The following is a 25,779-nucleotide window of genomic DNA, read 5'->3' as shown; positions in this document are numbered from 1 at the left end:
CTTAGGATCTCCCAGTAGCTGTAGTTTACAAGTACACAGAGTCACTTGGTCCTTTCAGAGTAGGGGATACCAATCAGTGGAGGAACCTCAGTTTGGCAGGCAGACAAGAAAAAGAAAAGCTTTAAGACATATTATAAAGCTATCATATAAAACTGATAAGTGAATTCAGTGAAGTTGCAGGAGACAAACCCAATATACAAAAATCAGTAGCATTTCTATATGTCAGCAGCAAACAACTTGAAAAAGAAACCAACAAAGTAACCTTACTTACAACAGCTACAAATAAAATAAAATATCTAAGAATAAACTGAATCAAATAATTAAAATAATTCTGCAATAAAAACTAAAAATCTCATAGTGTGTGGCATGATGGGGCAACTACAGTTAACAATTTATTGTATATTTTAAAATAACTAAAAGAGTAAAATTAGAATGTTCCTGACACAAAGATATGATAAAAGCTTGAGGTGATGAGTACCCACAATTACCCTGATTGGATCATTACACATTGTATGCCTGTATCAACACATCACATGTGCCCCATAAACATGTATATCTACTATGTATCCATAATAATTAAGAATAAAACCTTAAAATACTCTGAAACATTGATGAAAGAAGCAGAAGAGGACACAAAAAATTGAAAGATATTCCATGCTCATGGATTGGAAAAATCAATATTGTTAAAATGACCATGCTATCCAAAGTGACCTACAGATTTACTGCAATTTCTATCAAAATACTAATAAAATTCTTCACAGAAATAGAAAAAAATCCAAAAATTTATATAAAACCACAAAAGACCCAGAATACTAAATGCAATCCAGAGCATAAAGAACAAAGCTAGAAGCATCACATTACCTTATTTCAAATTACACTACAAACCTATAGTAACAAAAACAACATGGTTCTAGTATAAAAACAGAAACAAAGATCAGTGGAACAGAATAGAGAACCCAGAAATACACCCACCCGTTTACAGTCAACTCATTTTTTACAAATGCACCAAGAACATTTATTGGGGAAAGGGCAGTCCCTTTAATGAATGACGCTGGGAAAGTTGGATATACACATACAGAATAATGAAACTAGGCCCTTATCTCTCAACATATACAAAAAATAAAATTAAAGTGGATTAAAGACTTAAATGTAAGTCTTTATGAAACTCCTAGAATAAAATATTGGGGAAACTCTTCAGGACATTAGTTCAGGCAAAGATTTCTTGAATAACACCTCAAAAGCACAAGCAACAGAAGCAAAAAAAAAAAAGTACAAATGGGATCATATCAAGCTAAAAATCTTCTGCACAACAAAGAAAATAATTAGTATAGTGAAGAGATAACCTACAGAATGGAAGAAAATATTTGCAAATTATTCAATTGACAAGGGATTAATAACAAGAAACTCAAACAACTCAACAGCAAAGAAAAAAAAGGAATAAAAAATGGGCAAAAAACTTTCCTCCCAATGTTACCACAGAATAGATGACAAAGAAATGAACAGAACAAAAAGCAGCTTAGAAGATATAACACTGAATCCAAGAGTAGACATTGCAAGGCTGTCATAACAAAATGGTATGAAGCAGGCATGGAATCTGAAGCTCATGCCCAAAGTGTAATAATAATAATAGCAGTAGTGATAGTGATGATAATAGCAGCTGTGTATGTATGTTCTCACACTGCTATTAAGAAATAGTTGAAGGGGAAGATGGCAGATAGGAGGCAGTACTAGCTTGCAACTCCTGCTCGGATGGACAGAGCAGCATGTGGAGACTCACATGGTAAAATTTTATTCCAAGAACTACCACAAGAGCAAATCAGGAAAGCTGACAGAATCCACAGACCCTTTGAAGGAACTGAATCGCTGCTGCAGGCTCCCTGAGTTGCCAAGAAGCCATGAGTCTGCTTGCTTTCTCAGCAGGGAGGCTCATGGTGGGGCAAGTTCACAGCCCTGGTCACAGGCTACCTGGAAACAGACTCGGTGTTGTTGGGAGCAGGGGGGGATCAGTGGGAATGAAACTGGCCTTTAGGACTGTGAGCTGTGTGGGAGCGAGGTGAGGCCTGTGACTGATGGCTTTTCCCTGGTGGCCCCCATGATTCAGCAGGGACAGCCATAATCCCCCTGGTAATATAACTCCATTGGGCTGGAAACCACACTCCCATCTCCCACAGCAGCCACAGCAAGTCCCAACCAAGAGGAAGCTGAGCTAAGAAATGTCTAACCATGCACCCACCTGGTGGTCTTTCTCTACCTGCCCTAGTAGCCGAAGACAAAGGTCACAATCTCATGGGAGCTCTATGGCCCTGCCCACCACCTGAATTCTTAACCAGGTGTTTCTAAGGCAAGTTTGCATCCTCTCTATAGGACCACAGATGATGTGTTCTTGAAACCACCACCTCCTGGCTGGAAGCCAACCAACACAAAACCAGCACACTAAACAAAAACACAACCAAGGACCCTCACAGAGTCCATTTCAATTCCCTGCTACCTCCACCAGAGCAGGTGCTGGTATCCACAGCTGCAAAACCTGAAAGTGGATCATGTCACATGACTCATTGCTGATATTCCCCAGGACCAGCCCTGAGCCCAGTAGCTCCACTGGGTGCCTAGACCCAGAAAAGCAAAAATAGTCACTACAGTTTGGCTCTTAGGAAGCCCTATTCATAGGGAAAGGGGGAGAACACCACATCAAGCAAGCACTCTTTGGGACAAAAGAATCTGAACAGCAGCTCTTGAGCCCCAGATCTTTCCTCTGACATAATCTATCCAAATGAGAAGGAATCAGATAAACAATACTGGTAATATGACCAAACAATATTCTTTAACACCCCCAAAAGATCATACCAGATCATCAGCAATGGAACGAAACAAAGACGAGATCTCTGAATTGCCAGAAAAAGTCATTTATTAAACTAATAAGTCATTTATTAAACTAACCAAGGAGGCACCAGAGAAAGGTGAAATCCAACTTAAAGAAATCAAAACACATGATACAAGATGTGAGAGTAAAATTCTTCTGTGAAACAGCATAAATAAAAAACAACCACGACTTCTGGAAAACAAGGACACACTTAGAGAAATGCTGGAAAGTCCCAGCAATCAAACTGAACAAGCAGAAGGAAGAACTTCAGAGCTTGAAGACAAGGCTTTTGAATTAACCCAATCCATCAAATATAAAGTAAAAAAAAATGTAAAAAAAAAAATGAACAAAGTCTCCAAGAATTTTAGGACTAGGTTAAATGTCCAAACCTAAGAATAATTGGTGTTCCTGAGGAAGAAGAGAAATCTCAAAGTGTGGAAAATATATTTGAGGGAATAATCGAGGAAAACTTTCCCAGCCTTGCTAGAGATCTAGACATCCAAATACAAGAATCTCAAAGAACACCTGGGAAATTCATCACAAAAAGATCATCACCTAGGCACATAATCATCAGGTTATCTAAAGACAAAGAAAAGAATCTTAAGAGGTCTGAGGCAAAAGCATCAGTTAACCTATAAGGAAAAGCCTATTAGATTACAAAAGATTTCTCAGCAGAAACCCTACAAGCTAGAAGGGATTGGAATCCTATATTTAGTCTCCTTAAGCAAAACAATTGTCAGGAAAGCATTTTGTATCCAGTGAAACTAAGCTTCCTAAATGAAGGAAAGATATAGTCTTTTCCAGACAAATAAATGTTGACAGAATTCACCACTATCAAGGCAGCACTACACGAACTGCTAAATGGAGCTCTAAATCTTGAAACAAATCCTTGAAAATAGAACTTCCTTACAGCATAAATCTCTCAGGACCAATATAACAATAAGATAATAAAAAAACAAGGTATTCAGGCAACAAATAGCATGATGACTAGAATAGTACCTCATATCTCCATACTCACACTGATTGTAAATAACCTAAATGTCCCCACTTGAAAGATATAGAATGGCAGAATGGGTAAGAATTTACCAACCAAGTTTCTACTGTCTTCAGGAGACTAGCCTAACCCATAAGGACTCACATAAACTTAAGGTAAAAAAGGTGGAAAAAGATATTCTATGCAAATGGACACCAAAAGCAAGTAGGAGTAGCTATTCTTATGTCAGACAAAACAAACTTTAAAGCAACAGCAGTTAAAAAAGACAAAAAGGGACATTATATAATGTTAAAAGGACTAGTCCAACAGGAAAATATTACAATTCTAAATATATAAGCACCTAACACTGGAGCTCCCAAATTTATAAAACAATTACTACTAGACCTAAGAAATGAGATAGATGGCAACAACATAATAGTGGGGGACTTTAATATTCCACTGACAGCACTAGACAGATCATCAAGACAGAAAGTCAACAAAGAAACAATGGACCTAAACTATACCCCATAACAAATGGACTTAACAGATATTTACAGAACATTCTACCCAACAACTGCAGAAGATATGTTTTATTCATCAACACCTGAAACATTTTCCAAGACAGACCATATGATAGGCCACAAAACCAGTCTCAGTAAATTTAAGAAAATTGAAATTATATCAAGTACTCTCTCAGACCACAGTAGAATAAAATTGGAAATCAACTCCAAAAGGAACACTCAAAACCATGCAAATGGAAATTAAATAACCTGTTCCTGAATGATCATTGGGTCAACAATGAAATCATATGGAAATTTAAAAATTCCTTGAACTGAACAATAATATTGACACAACCTATCAAAACCTCTGGGATACAGCAAAGGTGGTGCTGAGAGGAGAGTTTATAGCATTAAATGCCTACATCAAAAAGTCTGAAAGAGCACAAATAGACAATGTAAGGTCATACTTTATGGAACTGGAGAAACAAGAATAATCCAAACCCAAACCCAGCAGAAGAAAAGAAATAATGAAGATCAGAGCAGGACTAAATGAAATTGAAACAAAAAAATACAAAACATAGATGAAACAAAAAGCTGATTCTTTGAGAAGATAAATAAAATTGATAGAACATGAGTGAAATTAACCAAGAAAAGAAGAGAGAAGATCCAAATAAGCTCAATTAGAAATGAAACAGGAGATATTACAACTGATACCACAGAAATACATAAGGTTATTTAAGGCTAATATGAACACCTTTATGCAGATTAACTACAAAACCCAGAGGAAATGGAGAAATTCCTCATAATATACAGCACTCCTAGATTAAACAAGGAAGACATAGAATCTCTGAACAGACCAATAGCAAGCAGCAAGATGGAAATGGTGATTTTGAAAAATGCAAAAATAAAATAAAAAATGCCAACAAGAAAAAGTCCAGGATCAGATGGATTCACAGCTGAATTCTCTCAGACATTCGAAGAAGAATTGGTACCAATTCTATTGACACTATTCCAAAAGATAGAGAAAGAGGGAAGCCTCCCAAATCATCCTATGAAAGCGGTATCACCCTAATACCAAAACAAGGGAAGGCCTAACAAAAAAAAGAAAACTACAGACCAACATCCCTGATAAACATAGATGGAAAAATTCTCAACAAAATGCTAGCTAACATAATCCAACAGCATATCAAAAAGATAATCCATCATGATTATGTGGGTATCATATCAGGGATGCAGGGATGGTTTAACATACATAAGTCAATACATGTGATACAACACATAAACAGAATTAAAAATGAAAATCACATGATGATCTCAATAAATGCAAATGCAGTAAAAGATTTGACAAAATCCAGCACCTCTTTATGATTAAAACCCTCAGCAAAAGTGGCATAGAAGAGACATACCTTAAGGTAATAAAAGCCATCTATGACAAACTCACAACCAACATTATCTTGAACAGAGAAAAGTTGAAAGCATTCTCCCTGAGAACTGGAACAATACAAGGATGCCCTTTCACCACATCTATTCAAGATAGTACTGGAAGTCCTAGCCTGAGCAATCAGGCAAGAGAAAGAAATCAAGAGCATCTAATTTGGTAAAGAGGAAGTCAAACTGTTGCTGTTTGCTGATAATATGATTGTATACCTAGAAAACCCTAATGACCCCTAAAAAATCCTAGAATTGGTAAATGAATTCAGCAAAGTTTCAGGATACAAAATTAATGTACACCAATCAGTAGCTCTCTACTATGCACACAAGCGACCAAGCAGATAATCAAATCAAGAACGCAACACCTTTCAAAAGAGCTGCAAAAAAGAAAAAACCTTAGAAGTATACCTAACCAAGAACCTGAAAGACCTCTACAAGCAAAACTACAAAACACTGAAATAAATCATATGCAACACAAACAAATGGAAACACATCCCATGCTCATGGATGAGTAGATTTGATATTGTGAAAATGACCATACCGCCAAAAGCAATCTACAAATTCAAGGTAATTCCCATTAAAACACCATCATCATTCTTCACAGGGCTAGAAAAAACAATCCTACGATTCATATGGAACCAAAAAGGAGCCCACATAGCCAAAGACTAAGCAAAAAGAACAAATCTGGAAGCATCACATTACTCATTCCTAAAAAGCAAAGTTTAGACTAGTTGATTTCATAGATCCCATCTATCTTTAAATTACCTGTGTTTCTTTTATTCTATAAAACAAATGATCTAGTTGGGAACCCAGCTCCACAGAAGGGAGGAGAAGCAGAACAGGGACACCTGTCTCTCAAGAAATGAAAGACTTGCTCCAAAGAGAGCAACTGGCTTATTGTTATCCAAATAAGCTGGTGTAGCTCCTTTAGAGTTTATAGTTATGTGGATCGGGCAGTAAATTACTGCTTTACTTTGCCCTAGATAAAGAATTTACAAGACCTGGACTCACTCAAGTACAAAAGGTTACAAAAGAAAACTCTTCTAACCCATATTTTAGTCAAGTAGTACTGGAATTATTAACTAAATTAATGGGTATTTTTAAATTTAATTATTAGACTGAATCTTCTAAATATTGAGTCATAGTAAATCATCAGTAACTCTTGGTTAACCTGGATGAACTGAATGTTTTACTTGGAGGGAAAGCTGCAAGATGCAAGGGTTGTGGATTTCTGCCTCAGTTCTTCCATCTGCAATCAGTCTGTCCTTGGTCAAAGTACTGAATCTCTGAGGTTCAATATTCTTCTCTCTAAAACAGAAATAATTTTGCCTTAGGCAAAGATAATTAAGAGAATCAAAAAGGATACAATGGGTGTAAAAATTATCTGTAAATTGTCAGAAAGTTTGTAAACATGAGCTACATTAAGTAACTGTGTCATGACATAATTTTTCTTAATAAAAGAGCTGGAAATAACCATGCTAGTCATTTAAAACAAATATGCTGATATCTTTACAGAATGTGCCTTTGCACAAACATTGTCATTAATGATACAGTAATGTATTTAATTCTAAGTGTATTATAATCTTCATGACCACTAAATATAATCTCCTGTTCAGGTCTGCACCTTCTGGTGGTTCTATACTCAGGGCCATTTAATGATTTTCCTACTTCCCATCCTCTACTGCATCTAAAAGTGTTGTTCTGTGTGTAATTTCTTTCCTTACTGCATGTTACTACTTTCTATTATTTGTGACAATGACAGACCGAAAACAACAAAAGCGGTCATGTCTAGATGTGACTGGGAGTTGGAGAAGTCATAGTTTCTCAAGCTCTCTGCAGTAAATTATTGGAGATTGGTCCTTCACTCAGTTGTGCTAAGCAAGTTTCTCCTATGCAGTGATGGGAGAATAAAAGATAGGGAGAACCCTATCTTTTATTTCTTCTCTTGAGCATCTCTGGTCCTGTTAACCCTGGAGTCAAATAAGGGGTTTCTCTTTGATGTGAAGCCTGGTTGCCATATGAATAGTATCAATGTGGTGTGTATTCAGAGTAACTAATGTTTGGGAGTTTGTTCTGTTTTCATAAAATTGTTCTTGAGGCAGCTCTAGTGTAAGTGACAATGCACCACAATTGATATCGGAACATCTCAGCTCAAATCTCAGTTTTCCCAGGTATGAATGGTGTGGTACTGACAGGTCTCCCCTTCTCCCAGAGCCTACCTTTTCCCATTTGAAAAAGAAAAAAATGATAATCTCTGTCTTCCAACATTTTCTTTTGTTTAATGGTGAAATGTATATAAATTTATTAGCTAATAACATGACATAACATTTGGTAATTAAAGATGTATGAGTTATGATAGCTATTTCATATTTAGGTCACTATTGTTAGTAAAGTATATTTAATGTCTGAAAGGCTTTTATTATCCAGGACAAATATCCTAATATTTGATTTATACAAGGCATAAAATGCACTGATTTCCCTCAAAGTCATAAATTCACAACTGGCTATTAATCTGAGAATTCAGATTTTTGAGTAACTATTTTGCATGAAATCATTTATGTTAGTGCTTCTTAATTATAACTTCACATTGGAACAACCAGGTTCTATTTTCATTACCAATACCTCAGCCCCACCCAGTGCAATTAAATAAAAATGTCCAAGGAGAGCTCTGGATAAAAGGAGAATAAGGCCACAGAACATTTTATTTTTATTTCTGTCAGAAGGTCAGGCCCACTCAGAAAAGAGAATAAGTGAATTTAGGTGATTGGTCACTTTATATGTCAAAGAGGCACACACTGAATTAGCAGGCAGTGTTATAGATGTTTTGAAGTACAAGCTCATAGTTGCCTTAGTAAGAAGAGAAGCCTTCATTGGATCCGGCTGCGGTACTGATGCTCTGTCTTTCCTGTTTGCTTCTCCTTTCACTATGAACACAGATCTCTGGGAGAGGGAAGCTCCCTTCTGATTCCACTCCTCTCCAAGTTATTGAAAGTATCCTACAGATGGCTGATAAGGATATCTGCAAATCTAGTAGCAATTTAAGTACGCTTTATGTTTCTCCAGTGACTCACAAAGGATGAGTAAATTGACCCCTTTTTAAAAATAAAATATATTTCAGGAGACCCACTATTATAATAGACCTTTGGAAAGGAAATTACTCCATATAAACTATGATGTTTCTGTTGCCTTTTCTAATCTCTCATTGTCAGAAATAGTGAAATAAGTTGTTACTGCATTTTGTGAGTAGAAAAACATTTAGGCCCTTGTATAGAATAAAAATAATAAAATGGCAAAATTTGGGACTGCCACACTCTTTCTTTTTTTATAGTCACTTACTATGATTGTTAGCTGAAGGTAAATGCTAAGAAAAAATGTGATTCAAGATTTCATTCAGTAAATCATCTACTATCTTAACTATGTGTTTTACTCAGAATTGCCATGAAAAATGAACTTTGCTGAAGCATCATTTTATGCCTGATGTCAAGGAAACAGCTATGTGTTCAGGAACAGCATAAATGCATGAAAGAAGTAATAAGTCAGGGCTCAATTATTGGTACAGAATTTTGAGGAGTTCTGTGCCAAGTGGCTACCTGTGACCAATAATGCTAGACGATGGAAGAAACTGTTTTTCCAGGAGATGCTGCATGTCCTGGTTCTGCCTCCTTGGTGCTCACTCTTTTTGTGATAACAATACCAGCTGTAACAAACTGGGATGGGCATTAAAATTACAGGGGGTGAATTATTTTTACTTTATATTTTATTGCTTTATCATATTTGTAAATTTTTATGGGGTACATGTGATATTGTGTTACATGCATGGAAGGTGTAATGATTAAGTCAGTGTTATACACCTCAAGTATTTATCAAGTATTTATCATTTCTATATTTGGGGAATATTTAAGTCCTCTCTTCTAGTTATTTTGAAATATGTAATATGTTATTGTTAATTATAATCACCCTACTGTTCTATTAAACATTAAAATTTATTTATTTTATCTCACTGCATGTTTTTACCCATTAAGCAAACACTCCACCTACACTTCCCACCCTTAACATTTCCTGGTAACTATTATCCTACCTTCTACCTCCATGAGATCAACTTTTTTAGTTTCCATGTATGAGTGGTAACAAGGCATATTTGTGTACCTGGCTTATTCCACTTAAGATAATGACCCCAAGTTCCATTCATGGTGCTGCAAAAAACAGGATTGCATCCCTTTTTATGGCCAAATAGTATTCCACTGTGTGTATATACCACGTTTTTTTCTTCAACTTTTATTTTAACTTCAGGGGTATATGTGCAGAATATGTAGGTCTGGTACATAGGTAAACATGTGCCATGGTGGTTTGTTGCACACATCATCCCATCACCTAGGTATTAAGCCCAGCGTCCATTAGCTATTCCTGGAGGTTTGCCTCTTCTCAAACCCCTCGGACAGACCCAAATGTGTGTTGTTCCCCACCATGTGTTCATGAGTTCTCATCATTCAACTCCCACTTATAAATGAGAACATGCATATACCACATTTTTTTTTATCCATGCATCTGTTGTTGGACATGTATTATTTCCATATCTGCTATTGTGAGTAGTGCTGCAAAAAATATGAGACTGCAGGTATCCCTTTGATATACTGATTTTCTTTCTTTTGGTTACATACCTAGTGGTGAGATTGCAGGATCATATGGTAGTTCTATTTTTAGTTTTTTGAGAAATCTCCATGTTGTTTTCCATAATGGTCGTAGTAATTTACATTCCCAAAAACAGTATGTGAGTTCCCTTTTCTGTCCATCTTCCCCAGCTTCTGTTACTTTCTCTTTTTAGCAATAGCCATTCTAACTGGGACAAGATGATATCCCATTGTGGTTTTGAGTTGCAGTTACCTCATGATTAGTGACTTTGAGCATGTTTCATATATATTTTGGCTATTTGTATGTCTTATATTGAAAAATGTTTATTCATGTTCTTTGCCCACATTTTAATGGAATTATATGTATTTCGCTGTTGAGTTATTTAGTTCCTTGTGTTTTCTGGATATTATCCCTTTTTCAGATGAATAGTTTGCAAATAATTTCTGTGATTCCACATGTCTCTTTTTTGATTTTCTCCTTTGCTGTGCAAAAGTGTTTTACTTTACTATAGTCCCAATTGTCTAGTTGTGTTTTTGTTGCCTATGCTTTTGACATCTTAGTCATAAAATATTTGTCTGGACCAATGTCCTGTACTATTTCCCTTGTTTTCCTTAAATAGTGTTATAGTTTCAGGTCTTACATTTAGGTCTTTAATCATTTTGAGTTAATTTTTTATATGGTGAGAGATAGGAATCTGGTTTCATTCTTCTGCATATAGAGATCCAGTTTTGCTAGCACCACTTACACTTTCCCCAAGATATGTTCTTGATGCTTTTGTTGAAAATCAGTTGGCTGTAAATATATGGATTTATTTCCAGTTTCTCTATTCTGCTCCATGGGTCTGTGTATCTATTTTTATACTGATATCATGCTGTTTTGGTTACTACAGTCTTGTAACATATTTTGAGGTGTGGTAGTATGATTCCTCTAGCTTTTTTCTTTTCTTGGTTAAAATTACCTTGGCTATTAGGCTCTTTTTTGGTTCCATACAAATTTTAGGGTTGCTTTTTCTATTTCTATTAAGAACGTTATAGGTATATCTGTAGGGATTGCATTGAATCTGTGGATTACTTTGTGTAATGTGGTCATTTTAACAACATTAATTATTTCAATCCCTGGGCACGGAATAGTTTTCTATTTATTTCTGCCATCTACAGTTTCTTACACCAGTGTTTTGTAGTTTTTCTTATAGAGATCTTTTACCTCTTTGGTTAAATTTGTTCCTAGGTAATTTTTGCAGATATTCTAACTAGGATTGCCTCTTTGGTTTCTTTTTTAGCTATTTTATTATTGGTGTATAGAAATGCTGCTGATTTAGCTGGTTAGAAGTTCCAGTACTATGTTGTGTAGGAATGGTGAAAGTAGGCATCCTTGTCTTGCTCAGTTCTTAGAGAAAAGGATTTCAGCTTTTCCCCATTTGATATGGCATTAGCTGTGGATTTGTCATATATAGGTTTTATTATGTTGAGATATGTTCCTTCAATGCCTACTTTGTCAACCATTTTTATCATAAAGGGATACTAAGTTTTCTCAAATGCTTTTTCTTTGTCTGTAGAAATGATCACATGTTTTTTGCCCTTCATCCTGCAGATGTAATGTATCACATTTATTGATTTGTGTATGTTGAACCATTTTGTGTGCCTGGAACCAATCCCACTTGATCATGGTGTGTTATCTTGTTTTCTTTTTCAGATGGAGACTTACTCTGTTGCCCAGGCTAGAGTGCAGTGGTTTGATATCAGCTCACTGCAACCTTCACCTCCTGGGCTCAAGCAATTCTCCTGTCTCAGTCTCCCAAGTAGCTGGGACTCCAGGGGTACACCACCACACTTGGCTAATTTTTGTATTTTTAGTAGAGAGGGGGTTTCACCACGTTGGCCAGGTGGTCTCAAACTCCTGACCTCAGGTGATCCACCCATCTCGACCTCCCAAAGTGCTGGGATTACAGGAGTGAGCAACCGTGTCCAGCCTGACCATGCTATAACATCTTTTTGATGTGCTGTTGGATTTGGTTTTCTAGTATTTTGCTGAGAATTTTTGTATCTATGTTCATTAGGGAGATTGTCCTGTAATTTTCTAAAAATAAAGATTTCTAATGTACATCACAGTTCTACTGTGTCATGATCTTTATGGGAAGAACATTACACATGACCCTGAAGTAGACTGTCTTGGTATTATTTCAAGATTACTAGAAGTCCTGGCCAGAGCAATCAGGCAAGAGAAAGAAATAAAGGGTATTCAAAGAGAAAGAGAGGAAATCAAATTGTCTCTGTTTGCAAATGACATGATTGTATATTTAGAATACCCCATCACTCCAGCCCAAAAACTCCTTAAGCTGATAAACAACTTCAGGAAATTCTCAGGATATAAAATCAATGTGTAAAAATCACAAGCATTTTTATACACCAATAATAGACAAACAGAGAGCCAAATCACGAGTGAATTCCAATTCACAACTGCTATAAAGAGAATAAAATACCTAGGAATACAACTTACAAGGGATGTAAAGGACCTCTTCAAGGAGAACTACAAGTCACCACTCAAGGAAATAAGAGAGGACACAAACAAATGGAAAAACATTCCATGCTCATGGATAGGAAGAAATAATATCATGAAAATGGTCTTTGTACCCAAAGTTATTTATGTATTCAATGCTACTATTCCCATCAAGCTACCATTGACTTTCTTCACAGAACTAGGAAAAACTATTTTAAATTTCATATGGAACAAAAAAGAACCTGTATAGCAAAGACAATCCTAAGCAAAACGAGCAAAGCTGGAGGCATCATGATACCTTACTTCAAACAATACTACAAGCCTGCAGTAACAAAAACAGCATGGTACTGGTACAAAAACAGATATATAGGCCAATGGAACAGAACAGAGGCCTCAGAAATAACACCACACACTACAACCATCTGATCTTTGACAAACCTGACAAAAACAAGCAATGAGGAAATGACTCCCTATTTAATAAATGATGCTGGAAAAACTGGCTGAAGAAAACAGAAACTGGACCCCTTCCTTACACCTTATACAAAAATTAACTCAAGATGTATTAAAGACTTAAATGTAAAATCTAAAACTGCAAAAAGCCTAGAAGAAAACCTCAACAGTGACATTCAGGACATAGGCATGGGCAAAGACTTAATGACTAAAACACCAAAAGCAATGGCAACAAAAGTCACAATTAACAAATGGAAGCTAATTAACCTGAAGAGCTTCTGCTCAGCAAAGGAAACTATCATCAGAGTGAATAGGCAACCTACAGAATAGGAGAAAATTTTTGCAATCTATCCATCTGATAAAGGGCTATATCCAGAATATACAAGGAACTTAAACAAATTTACAAGAAATAAACAAAAAAACCCCACCAAAATGTGGGAGAAGGATATGAACAGATATTTCTCAAAAGAAGACATTTATGCAGCCAACAAACATATGAAAAAAAGCTCATCATCACTGGTCATTAGAGAAATGCATATCAAAACAACAATGAGATACCATCTCATGCCAGTTAGAATGGCGATCATTAAAATGTCTGGAAACAACAGATGCTGGCAAGGATGGGAAGAAATAGGGACGCTTTTACACTGTTGGTGGGAGTGTAAATTAGTTCAACTATTGTGGAAGACAGTGTGGCGATTCCTCAAGGATCTAGAACCAGAAATACCATTTGACCCAGCAATCCCATTACTGGGTATATACCCAAAGGATTATAAACCATTCTACTATTAAGATATATGCACCGGTACATTTATTGCAGCACTACTTACAATAGCAAAGACTTGGAAACAACCCAAATGCTGATAAATAATACACTGGATAAAGAAAATGTGGCACATATACACCATGCAATGCTATGCAGCCATAGAAAAAGATGAGATCATGTCCTTTGCAGGGACATAGATGAAACTGGAAAGCATCATTCTCAGCAAACTAACACAGGAACAGAAAGCCAAACATTGCATGTTCTCACTCATAGATGGGAATCGAACAATGAGAACACTTGGACGCAGGGTGGGGAACATCACCTCTGGGGCCTGCCGTGGGGTGGGAAGCAAGGGGAGGGAGAGCATGAGGAGAAACACCTAATGCATGTGGGGCTTAACACCTAGATGCTGGGTTGATAGGTGCAGCAAACCACCATGGCACGTGTATCCCTATGTAACAAACCTGCACGTTCTGAACATGTATCCCAGAACTTAAAGTAAAATAAAATAAAATAAAAATACCATCGTTTATTATTACTAAAATCTTGCCTTTGTAAAATTGGTAATAATTTTCATCTCATAGAAATATGTGAGGATTAAAAATGATGCTACATTTGAATTACAATAAATATTAGTAACTAAAAAAAATTACCTTGAGGTTACTGATAATTTGCTCAAGCGTCAGAGTTTGAACATAGTTTGAATAAGTAGAGATTCAAATATGGATCTTCTATATATCACCTGTAGGACCCTGAAAATGAATTTGAAATTCTCTGACCTCAGTTTCTTTATTTGCAAAACAAGGCAAATAAACGTGCTGAGAGTATTGATGTGAGGATTAATTGTAATCTGTCTACTGGTTGGGCTATTTCATGGCACATTGTAGGCCACCCATAAGTGGCAACTATAGTAATCATCATCATCATATATATATATATATATATATATATATATATATATATATACACACACACACACACACATATATATACATATATAAATTTCAAGAATATTTAAGATTGTTCATTATAAAATATTTACAAAATACAATGGTAATAACAGCCTGAATTAAGTATAGTATATGAACCAAATAGTGATTTGTTTTATTGTTATTTGCATCTCCTTTCCCAGTTCTCAAAAGTCTATGTCCCAGTGTTCACTGTATTTTGACGTGAAGCTTGTCCTGGTGTTGCGTGGATATGAAGTGTTGAAGAAAGCTCTAATTCATCATGGGGAGGAGTTTTCTGGAAAAGGCATTTTCCCAGTATCCAAAAAAAAACTAGTAAGTAGTTGGTAGGTGTTTGTGTACCTTTTGTCTGTATTGGTAATGAGGCAGAAGGGGAATGGAAAACAGGCACTTGAAGAGCTCCTAAAACAGAGTTTGGCCCACCCATGTGGCTGTTGAAAATCAGTTCCCTCTTTCTTGGATGGGATCTCCCTCCTTGTTTCTGTTTCCTTCCTGTTAGGATCATTTTTAGCAACAGAAAGCCATGTAAGGAGATCTGGCTCTTCTTGCTCATGACCCTGTGGAATTGTGGGGTGGTAAAGAGGAGCACTGGGGAAGCATGTTCAAGTGGAAGCCCACTGTATTGTGTGGGAGTTGAGAAGAACCAAGGGTGGATAACTCTACGCTGCATCACTGACCTTAACAGTCAGCTATCTTCACAGATGACACTGGAAACCTTTCAGTGGTGATCTGATCTTTCATTATAGATGGTGGTTGTCAGCCCTGATGTAGAGGAGGGATTATTTGGAGCAGAGAGCCAAAAGAGCTGCTGTGTACCTGTCCTGTGTTTACACAGCCATAAAGGTGCATACAGTGTGGGTATACAAGGTCACTTAATCCTTTTGCCTCAACTTTGTTTCTTTCTTTTCAAATCAGAAACCATGAACACAAGATTTGAGTTCCTTTTCAGAAAGATTTAAAAAACTATTCTTTCTCTATAGCATAAATGTGGTTTACCTCTTCCAGAACACTTCACCAGAGAATACTTAGAAATATACTTCACTTGAGAATACTTCTCAACAAAATACTAGCTAACATAATTCAACAGCCTATCAAAAAGATAATCCATCATGATTAAGTGGGTATCATACCAGGGATGCAAGGATGGTTTAACATATGCAAGTCAAAAAATGTGATACACCACATAAACAGAATTTAAAACAAAAATCACATTATTATTTCACTAGATGCTGAAAAAGCATTTGACAAAATCCAGCATCGCTTTATGATTAAAAGCCTCAGCAAAATCAATGTAATAAAAGCCATCCCTGGCAAACCCACAGCCAACATAATACTGAATGGGAAAAAGTTGAAAGCATTCTCTCTGAGAACTGGAACAGGACAAGGATGCCCACTCTCACCACTCCCCCTCAACACAGTACTAGAAGTCCTAGCCAGAGCAATAAGACCAGAGAAAGAAATCAAGTGCATCCAAATCAATAAAGAGGAAGTCAAACTGTCACTGTTTGCTGACAATATGATCGTTTACCTTGAAAACCCTAAAGACTCCTCCAGAAAGCTCCTGGAACTGATAAAAGAATTCAGCAAAGTTTCCAGATAAAAGATTAATATACACAAATCTGTAGCTCTTCTATACACCAACAGTGACCAAGCAGAGAATCAAATCAAGAAGCCAATCCCTTTTACAATAGCTACAAAAAAATTAAAATACTTAGGCATGTACCTAACCAAGAAGTCGAAAGGCCTCTGCAAGGAAAACTACACAACACTGCTGAAAGAAATTGTAGATGAGACAAACAAATGGAAACACATCCGATGTTCAGAGATGGGTACAATCAATATGGTGAAAATGACTATACTGCCAAAAGCAATCTACAAATTTAACACAATTCCCATCAAAATACCACATCATTCTTCACAGAACTAGAAAAAAATTCTAAAATTCATATAGAACCAAACCAAAAAAGAGCCCACATAGCCAAGGCAAGACTAGGCAAAAAGAAGAAATCTGGAGACATCACACTACCTGATTACAAACTACACTATAAGGTGATAGACACCAAAGAGTGTGATACTGGTATAAAAATAGGCAAAGAGAAAAATAGAACAGAACAGAGAGCCCAGAAATAAACCCAAATGCAGCAAACTGATCTTTGACAAAGCAAACAAAAACATAAAATAGGGAAAGGACACCCTTTTCAACAGATGGTGCTGGGGTAATTGGCTAGCCACATGTAGGAGAATGAACCTGGATCCTCATCTCTCACCTTATACAAAAATCACCTCAAGACAGATTAAGGACTTCCATCTAAGATCTGAAATTCTAGAAGATAACACTGAAAAAAAAAAACACTTCTAGATGTTGGCTTAGGCAAGGATTTCATGACCAAGAACCCAAAAGCAAATGCAATAAAAACCAAGATAAATAGTTGGGACTTAATTTAACTGAAGAGGTTTTGCATGGAAAAAGGTATAGTCAGCAGAGTAAACAGACAACCCACAGAGTGGGAGAAAATCTTTACAATCTAGACATCTGACAAAGGACTAATATCCAGAATCTACAACAAACTCAAACAAATCAGTAAGAAAAAAACAAACAATCCCAACAAAAAGTGGGATAAGGACATGAATAGACAATTCTCAAAAGAAGATATACAAATGGCCAACAAACTTATGAAAAAATGCTCAGCATCACTAATGATCAAGGAAATGCAAATCAAAACCAGAATGTGATACCACCTCACTTCTGCAAAAATGGCCATAATCAAAAAATAAAAAATCCGTAGATGTTGGCGTGGATGAGGTGATCAGGGAACACTTCTACACTGGTGTTGGGAATGTAAACTAGTACAACCATGGAAAACAGTGTGGATCTTCCTTAAAGAACTGAAAGTAGAACTACCATTTGATCCAGCAATCCCACTACAGAGTATCTACCCAGAGGAAAAGGTCATTATATGCAAAAGATACTTGTGCACGCATGTTTATAGCAGCACAATTCACAATTGCAAAATTGTGGAACCAACACAAATGTCCATCAATCAACAAATGGATAAAGAAATTGTGGTATATATTTTTATGATGGAATACTACTCAGCCATAAAAAATGAGTGAATTAACAGTATTTGCAGAAACCTGATGAGATTGGAGACTATTACTCTAAGTGAAGTAGCTCAGGAATGGAAAACCAAACATTGTATGTTCTCATTGATATGTGGGAGCTAAGCTATAAAAATCCAAAGGCATAAGAATGATACAATGGACTGTGGGGATTTGTGGGGAAGGGTGGGAAGGGGGGTGAGGAATAAAAGACTACAAATATGGTGCCGTGTATACTGCTCGGGTGATGGATGCACCAAAATCTCACAAATCACCACTAAAGAACTTACTCATGTAACCAAATACCACCTGTACCCCCAATAACTTATGAAAAAAATAAAAAATTAAGATAATTTTACATCTTCCATTCCAATTTGGATCCCCTTCATATCTTTCTCTTGTCTGATTGCTCTAGCTAGGACCTACAGTACTATCTTGAATAACAATGATGACAGTGGGCATCTTTATTGTGTTTCAGAGCTTAGAGAAAAGGCTTTCAGTTTTTTTCCCCATTCAATATGATACTAGTTGTGTGTCTGTTGTATATGGATTTTATGTTGAGGTATGTTCCTTCTATCTCCAGTTTTTTGAGGGTTTTTATCATGGAGGGATGTTAAATTGCATCAAATGCTTTTTCAACATCAATTGAAATGATTATATGGTTTTTAATGCTTCGCTCTGTGAATATGATGTATCACATTGATTGATTTGAGGGATAAATCCTACCTGGTCATGATGAATGATCTTTCTAATGTATTGTTGAATTCACCTTGCTAGTATTTTGTAGAGGATTTTTGCATCAATATTCATCAGAGATATTGACCTATAGTTTTCTTTTTTAATGTGTCTTTGTCTAATTTTCGTGTCAGAATAATACCAGACTCATAGAATGACTTTGGAAGTCTTCCCATATCCTGTTTCTTGGAATCTTTTGAGTAGAATTGATATTAATTCTTCTTTAAATGTTTGGTAGAATTCAGCAGTGAAGTTGTCAGGTCCCAGGCCTTTCTTTAGTGGAAAACTTTTATTATGGCTTCCATCTTGATACTTGTTATTGATCTGTTCAGGCTTTTTTATTTCTTCATGGTTCAGTCTTGGTGCATTCTATATATCCAGGAATTTGTTTATTTCTTCTAGATTTTGTAATTTATTGGCATATAATTGCTTATAGTAGCCACTAATGATCCTTTGAATTTCTTTGGTATCAGTTGTTACATCTCCTTTATTTCTGATTTCATTCATTTGGATTTTCTAACTTCTTTTCCTACTTAGTCTGGCTAATGATTCATCTTTTTTTTAACTTTTTGAAAAACCCAACTTTTTGTTTTATTGATCTTTTTTATTGTTTTCTGATTTCAATTTCATTTATTTCTACTCTGATCTTTATTATTTATTTTTGACTACTAATTTTGGGCTTGGTTTGCTCTTGCTTTTCTAGTTCCTTAAGATGCATAATTAGATTTTTTATTGAAGTTTTTCATCATTTTGATGTAGGAACTTGTAACTATAAACTTCCCTCTTAGTACTGTCTTTGCTGTAGCCCCTAGATTTTGGTATGTTGTGTTTCCATTGTCAGTTATTTCAAGAAACTTTTCACTTTCCTTTTTCATCTCTTCATGGACTCACTAGTCATTCAGGAGCAAACTGTTTCATTTCTATGTATATGTATAGTTTCCAAAATTCCCCTTGTTATTGATTTCTAGTTTTATCCCATTGCAGTCAAAAAAGATACTTGATATACTTTCAAATTGTGTGGATGTTTTAAGAATTGTTTTGTGACCTAACATATAGTCTATGCTTGAGAATGATCCATGTGCTGAAGAAAAGAATGTGTATTCTGTAGCTCTTGAATAAAGTGTTCTGTAAATACCTATTATATATATTTGTTCTATAGTGCAGATTCAGTCTGATGTATCTTTATTGATTTTCTGTCTGAAATTCTGTACAATGTTGACAGTGTGGAGTTGAAGCCTCCTCCTATCATTGTATTGGGGCCTATTTCCCTCTTTAGCTCTAATATTTTCTTTATATATCTGGCTGCTTCACTGTTGGGTGTGTATATATTTAAAATTGTTATACCCTCTTGCTGAATGAACCCTTTATCATTATATGATGACCTTCTTTGTCTTTTACAGTTTTTGTGTTGAAATCTGTTTTGTCTGATATAAGTATAGCAATGCTGCTCCTTTTTCGTTTTCATTGACTTGGAATATCTTTTTCCATCTTTCTGTTTTCAGTCTATGTGCGTCTTTATAGGTGAAATATGTTTCTTTTAAGCCACAGATCAATGGGTCTTTTTTAATCCATTTAGCCACTCTATGAAGTTTGATTGAACAGTTTAGTCCATTTACATTCAATGTTATTATTGATAAGTAAGGACTTAACCCTGCCATATTGTTATTTGCTTTTGTTTGTTTTTTGGTCTTTTCCTCCCTCTTTTTTTTTCCTTGTCTTCCTTTTAATGAAGGTTATTTTCTCTAGCCATATAAGTTAGTTTCTTGCTTTTAACTTTTGTGTCTCCATTGTACTTTTTTTTTTTTGAGGTTACCATGGAGCTTGCAAATACTATTTTATAACCCATTATTTTAAGCTGATATCAACTTAATACTGTGTACATTTAAAAAAAGCAAAAAGAGAACTAAAATAAGACCATACACCTTAATTTCATTTCCCCCATATTTAAAATCCTTTTTGGTTGCTTTTGAGATTGTCTTATGGTTGGCTTTATACATTTTATTTATGGGGTACATTCGTGTAAATTTCTTTATGTTTCTTGTACTTAGATCTTGTTGAGTTACTTGGATCTTTTGGCTTATAGTTTTAATCAAATTTGAGGAAAATATAGCCATTATATTTCCCATACTTTTTTTACCCACATTTAAGAGCTATGATTGCATATTTTTAAATTTAATTGAAGTTGTCCCCCCACTTATTTATTCTTTGGTCATTTTATTTCAGTCTTTTTTTCTCTTTGTTTAATTTAAGATCGTTTTTTCTCTTATGTTTTCGAATTCACTTATCTCTTTTGTAGTTTCTAATCTGCCCTTAATTATGTTCAGTGTGCTTTTCATTTCAGACCTTGCATTTTTTTTCTCTAGGTTTTCAATCTGTGTTTTTTTTATGTATCCCCTTTTGATGAGTAGTATGGCCAGTCTTCCCTCTGTTTTCTTGAACATACGAAATCTAGACATTCAGTTATAACTATCTTATTTTCCTTGTCATGAATTCAATCATCATGTAATTTTTAAACCTACTTGTATATATTACTTTTTTTCTCATATCTTCACTTTTGCTTGCATGTCTGATAACTCTCCTTTGGATAAAAACCATTGTGATTTTATGTTAAGGCTGCAGAAAATTCATATGATCTTATAAATATTTTTCTGTATTCTTCTGAAATGTATTTAAGTCATTAGAAACCAGTTTTATCCTTATGAGAGTTGTATTTAAACTTTATTAGAACACACAAGAGCAGCTGTTAGACTGTGGATTTTCCCCCCTTTACTGAGGCAATATGCTTTGAGCACTCTACCTGATATCCAATGAATTAGAGGCTTTTCTCTCTGGAGGATGGTCACAGGAATTATTACTAGCACTGTGTAAGCGCTTGTGTTGTTTCCTGTGCTCTTTTAATTGGGGGGGGGGGCATTAGTTTTATTTATTTATTTTTTAAATGTTACAAATTTATTTATTTATTTTTATTTTTCCATAAGTTGTCAGGGTACAGGTAGTATACTGCTGAGGGGAATTCAGCCAGAGGTGTTTGGAGGACAGTCCAGCCACTGGCCAGCCCTACTCCAGGGGAAGACCACCTTCCCAACCATCTCCCTTCTAACTCCTCACTCATCTCTATAGGAGCTACCATCACCACACAATAAAACTTTGCATTCATCCTCCAAACCCACATGTGATCTGATTTCTCCAGTAACTAGGGCAAGAACCTGGGATACAGAAAGCCCTCTGACCTTGCGATAAGGCAGAGGGTCTAATTGAGCTGATTAACACAAGCCATCTGCAGACAGCAAAGTTGAAAGAGCACACTGTAACACAACCCGGTTGGGTTTCAGTAGTTACAGACACCCCTAGATGCTGCTGTGGTGCCAGAGCCTAAAAAGCACTTCCCACGGCCTCTGTACCTGCCTGTCAGCATGCTCCCACTTGCGGTTTGAGCAGTGAAGCACCAAGGAAGTGAGCCACACCCCTGTCACACATCCTGAGAGGGATAAGGGAACACACCCATTTCATTATTATTGGGGGACTGTGAAGCTAAGGCTTTCCTACCCAGATCTGGAATAGCATTGAAGAGTAATAGAAAGGAGAATATAGATATCAGGATAGTTTTAGGTGGAGGAAGAGAGACCAAGTCTCTAACAGCCAGAGCCTAGAAGAACTGTACAGATGAGACTCCCAAGAAATAAACCCAGCACACTGTAGAGTTTAGGAGAACAGACTTTGGAATTAGACTTTCTGTTTACTCCAGCTGTGTCACTTATTGGCCTTATGATATTGAACACATTAATAAACATCTCTGTTCCTCCATGACTTTATCTGTTAAATGGAGATGAATTACAATTGTACTAAACTCATTGTATTGTTATAGGAACTAAATTAATTAATGTTTTCATATGATTAAAATAGTGTCTGCCATACAATAAATAATTTATTATTATATGATGATGAAAATCATTTGAAACTACTGCATACTTTTCCATTTTTTAGATCCACAATAGAAAAAAATTGGGGGGATTCCATTCCAAGATGGCCAAAATGGAACAGCTATGGTCTGCAGCTCCCAGCATGATCGATCCAGAAGATGGGTGATTTCTGCATTTCCAACTGAGCTACCTGGTTCATCTCATTGGGACTTGTTGGACAGTGGATGCAGCCCATGGAGGGTGAGCCAAGCAGGGCAGGTCATTGCCTCACCTGGGAAGCACAAGAGGTTGGGGGATTTCCCTTTCCTAGCCAAGGGAAGCCATGACATGGTACCTGGAAATACAGGACACTCCCTCCCAAATACTGCACTTTTCCTATGGTCTTAGCAAACGGCATGCCAGGAGATTATATCCTATGCCTGGCTCAGCAGGACCCACACCCACAAAGCCTTGATCACTGCTAGCTCAGCAGTCTGAGATCGAACTGTGAGGCAGCAGCCTTGCTGGGGGAGGGGTGTCTGCCATTGCTAAGGCTTGAGTAGGTAAACAAAGCAGCTGGGAAAGCTTCAACTGGGTGGAGCCCACTGCAGCTCAGCATGGCCTGCTGTCTCTGTAGTCTCCACCTCTCAGGGCAGGGCATAGCTGAACAAAAGGCAGCAGAAACTTCTGCAGATTTAAACGTCTCTGTCTGACAGCTCTGAAGAGAGCAGTGGTTCTCAAAGAACAGTGTTTGAGGTCTGAGAATGAACAGACTGCTGCCTCAAGTGGGTCCCTGATCCCTATGTAGCCTAACTGGGAGACACTTCCCAGTAGGGGCCGACTGACACCTCATAAAGGTGGGTGCCCCTCGGGATGAAGCTTCCAGAGGAAGGATCAGGCAGCAATATTTGCTGTTCTGCAATATTTGCTGTTCTGCAGCCTCCGCTGGTGATACCCAGGCAAACAGGGTCTGAAGTGGACCTCCAGCAAACTCCAACAGACCTGCAGCTTAGGGACTTGACTGTTAGGAGGAAAACTAACAAACAGAAAGGAATAGCATCAACATCAACAAAAAGGACATCCACACCAAAACCCCATCTGTAGGTCACAAAAATCAAAGAGCAAAGGTAGATAAAACCACAGAGATAAGAGAAACCAGAGCAGAAAAGCTGAAAATTGTAAAAACCAGAGCGCCTCTTCTTCTCCAAAGAATTGCAGCTCCTCGCCAACAATGGAACAAAGCTGGATGGAGAATGACTTTGATGAGCTGACAGAAGTAGACTTCAGAAGGTTGGTAATAACAAACTTCTCCAAGCTAAACAAGGATGCTTGAACCCATGGCAAGGAAGCTAAAGACATTGAAAAAAGATTAGATGAATGGATAACTGGAATAAACAGTATAGAGAAGACCTCAAATGACCTGATGGAGCTGAAAACCATGGCACAAGAACTACCTGATGCATGTACAAGCTTCAATAGCTGATTCGATCAAGTGGAAGAAAGGGTATCAGTGATTGAAGATCAAATGAATGAAATAAAGTGGGAAGAGAGGTTTAGAGGAAAAAAAGAGCAAAAAGGAACGAACAAAGCCTCCAAAAAATATGGAACTATGTGAAAAGACCAAATATATGTTTGATTGGTGTACCTGAAAGGGACGGGGAGAACGGAACCAACTTGGAAAACACTCTTCAGGATATTATCCAGGAGAACTTCCACAACCTAGCAAGGCAGGCCAACATTCAGATGGTGCTAGGAAAACTCCTAGCCATAAGGAGAAAGCTGAAACTGGATCCCTTCCTTACAGCTTATACAAAAATTAATTCAAGATGGATTAAAGACTTAAATGTTAGACCTAAAACTATAAAAACCCAAAAGAAAACCTAGGCAATACCATTCAGGACATAGGCATGGGCAAAAATTGCATGACTAAAACACCAAAAGCAATGGCAACAAAGCCAAAATTGAATAATGGGATCTAATTAAACTAAAGAACTTCTGCACAGCAAAAGAAACTACCATGAGAGTGAACAGGCAACCTATAGAATGGGAGAAAATTTTTGCAATCTACCCATCTGACAAAGGGCTAATATCAAAAATCTACAAATAACTTAAACAAATTTACAAGAAAAAAACAACCTCACCAAAAATTGGGCAAAGGATATTAACAGACACTTCTCAAAAGAAGACATTTATGCAGCCAAAAGACACATGAAAAAATGCTCATCATCACTGGTCATCAGAGAAATGCAAGTCAAAACCACAATGGGATACCATCTCACACCAGTTAGAATGGCGATCATTAATAAGTCAGGAAACAACAGATGCTGGAGAGGATGTCAAGAAATAGGTATGCTTTTACACTGTTGGTGGGAGTGTAAACTAGTTCCACCATTGTGGAAGACAGTGTGGTGATTCCTCAAGGATCTAGAACTAGAAATACCATTTGACCCAGTGATCCATTACTGGGTATATACCCAAAGGATTATAAATCATGCTACTATAAAGACACATGCACACGTGTATTTATTGTGGCACTATTCACAATAGCAAAGACTTGGAACCAACCCAAATGTCCATCAATGATAGACTGGATTAAGAAAATGTGGCACATATACATCATGGAATACTGTACAGCCATAAAAAAGGATGAGTGCATGTCCTTTGCAGGGACATGGATGAAGCTGGAAACCATCATTCTGAGCAAACTATTACAAGGACAGAAAAGCAAACATTGCATGTTCTCACTTATAGGTGGGAATTGAACAATGAGAACACTTGGACACAGGGTGAGGAACATCACACCCTGGGGCCCGTCATGGGGTGGGGGATGGGGGAGGGATATCACTAGGAGAAATACCTAATGTAAATGACAAGTTAATGGGTGCAGCAAACCTACATGGCACATGTATACCTAAGTAACAAAACTGCACGTTGTACAAATGTACTCTAGAATTTAAAGTATAATAAAAAAAA

The 25,779-nt window shown here is 36.7% G+C and overlaps 1 protein-coding gene across 1 annotated transcript in view; it reads right to left on the bottom strand.

Annotated features, from left to right (window-relative positions):
- Positions 1-25,779, bottom strand: part of CYP2C19 (cytochrome P450 family 2 subfamily C member 19) — a 135,468-nt gene that overhangs the window by 20,798 nt on the left and 88,891 nt on the right. Inside the window, exon 9 of the transcript XR_002938238.3 lies at positions 6,958-7,072. The gene's annotated coding sequence lies outside the window, so the exon portion shown is untranslated. The remainder of the gene's footprint in view (positions 1-6,957; positions 7,073-25,779) is intronic.

Source organism: Pan troglodytes, chromosome 8 (genome assembly GCF_028858775.2).
Source record: "Pan troglodytes isolate AG18354 chromosome 8, NHGRI_mPanTro3-v2.0_pri, whole genome shotgun sequence".
Classification (NCBI taxonomy): Eukaryota; Metazoa; Chordata; class Mammalia; order Primates; family Hominidae; genus Pan; species Pan troglodytes.
Note: the sequence above shows the minus strand (reverse complement) of the source record. Positions and strands in the feature narration are given on the sequence as shown.